We start from the raw sequence: 2,305 nt of genomic DNA, 5'->3' as shown, positions 1-2,305 counted from the left end.
AAAGGACAATAAAGGACAATAAAGGGCATTCAAAGGTCAATAAAAGACAATAAAAAGACAATAAAGGACAATAAAAGACAATAAAAGACAATTAAGGACAATATGGGACAATAAAAGGAAAATAAGGGACAGTAAAGGGCAATAAAAGGACAATAAAAGGACAATAAAGGAAAATAAAGGACAATAAAGTTTACTAAAAAGTCAATAAAGGACAATAAAAGTACAATAAAGGGCAATAAAGGACAATAAAGGACAATAAAAGGACAATAAAAGACAATAAAGGACAATTAAAGACAATAAAGGTCAATAAAGGACAATAAAAGGACAATAAAAGGACAATAAAGGACAATAAAAAGTCAATAAAGGACAATAAAAGAACAATAAAGGGCAATAAAGAACAATAAAAGACAATAAGGGACAATAAAAGCTAATAAAGGTCAATAAAAGGTCAATAAAGGACAATAAAGGTCAATCAAAGGTCAATAAAAACAATTAAATTGCAATAAAAGTCAATAAGGACAATAAAGCTCAATAAAGCTCAATAAAGCTCAATAAAGCTCAATAAAGCTCAATAAAAAGCCAATAAAAGGTCAATAAAAGACAATAAAGAACAATAAAGGGCAAGAAAATGTCAATAAAGGACAATAAAAGGTCAATAAAATCTCAAGAAAGGATAATAAAGGACCAACAAAAGGAATGAAAGGACAATAATTGATCAATAAAAGACAATCAAGGGCAATAAAAGGTCAATAAAAGACGAACAAGGGCAATAAAATGTCAATAAAGGGCAATAAAATGTCAATAAAGGGCAATAAAATGTCAATAAAGGGCAATAAAATGTCAATAAAGGGCAATAAAATGTCAATAAAGGGCAATAAAATGTCAATAAAGGGCAATAAAATGTCAATAAAGGGCAATAAAATGTCAATAAAGGGCAATAAAATGTCAATAAAGGGCAATAAAATGTCAATAAAGGGCAATAAAATGTCAATAAAGGGCAATAAAATGTCAATAAAGGGCAATAAAATGTCAATAAAGGGCAATAAAATGTCAATAAAGGGCAATAAAATGTCAATAAAGGGCAATAAAATGTCAATAAAGGGCAATAAAATGTCAATAAAGGGCAATAAAATGTCAATAAAGGGCAATAAAATGTCAATAAAGGGCAATAAAATGTCAATAAAGGGCAATAAAATGTCAATAAAGGGCAATAAAATGTCAATAAAGGGCAATAAAATGTCAATAAAGGGCAATAAAATGTCAATAAAGGGCAATAAAATGTCAATAAAGGGCAATAAAATGTCAATAAAGGGCAATAAAATGTCAATAAAGGGCAATAAAATGTCAATAAAGGGCAATAAAATGTCAATAAAGGGCAATAAAATGTCAATAAAGGGCAATAAAATGTCAATAAAGGGCAATAAAATGTCAATAAAGGGCAATAAAATGTCAATAAAGGGCAATAAAATGTCAATAAAGGGCAATAAAATGTCAATAAAGGGCAATAAAATGTCAATAAAGGGCAATAAAATGTCAATAAAGGGCAATAAAATGTCAATAAAGGGCAATAAAGGGCAATCAAAAGTCAATAAAAATTCACCTGGAGCAGAGAAGGTTCCAAGGAGACCTCAGAGTCACTTCCAGTGCCTCCAGGAACTCCAGGAGAGCTGGAAAAGGACTTGGGCCGAGGGATGGAGGGACAGGACACCGGGAACGGCCTCAAGTTCCATTGGGAGAGGTTGAGGTTGGATCTTGGGGCAATTCCCTCATGGAAATGGAGTCCCATCCCTGGAGGTGTCCCAAAACCACTCGGATCCAGATTTCAGGGGGAGCTTAGCCGTGTCGGGCAACACCCGGACCCAAATCACCGAAGGTTTTCCGAGCCGATCCACCCATGACTCCCGGAATTCTGGGCAGCACGGAGCGTTCTCCGGGTGGACCAGCCATGGGAGCTGCTGGAGACAGGAGGTCCTGGCACGTCCCTCCGGCTCTGCCCTCCGACCCCACCGAGTTACGCAAATCCTGCGCGGGCCGCGCGGCGCCGAGGCGGAAGAGCCTCGGCAGGAAGCAGCTCTGCCCACAAGAGCTTCCTTCACCCGCAGCACACGTCGCTCCTGGGCAGCTTTTCCTCCTCCTCCTGCTGCCATGGACCTCTGGATCATCTCCTCAGTCTCCATCTGAGCAGGAATTCATCCAATTCCAGACGGAATCGGTCGGGATTCGGCGGCTCCGCAGGGAAACAGGAGGTTCAGCCATGGGAGACGAAGAGCCGAGTGGTATGGGATGAGTTTGGGATGTTGGGAGG

The sequence above is a fragment of the Acanthisitta chloris genome, unplaced genomic scaffold (genome assembly GCF_000695815.1).
Source record: "Acanthisitta chloris isolate BGI_N310 unplaced genomic scaffold, ASM69581v1 scaffold9855, whole genome shotgun sequence".
Classification (NCBI taxonomy): domain Eukaryota; kingdom Metazoa; phylum Chordata; class Aves; order Passeriformes; family Acanthisittidae; genus Acanthisitta; species Acanthisitta chloris.
The sequence above is the reverse complement of the archived record's forward strand: the minus strand, read 5'-3'. Positions refer to the sequence as shown.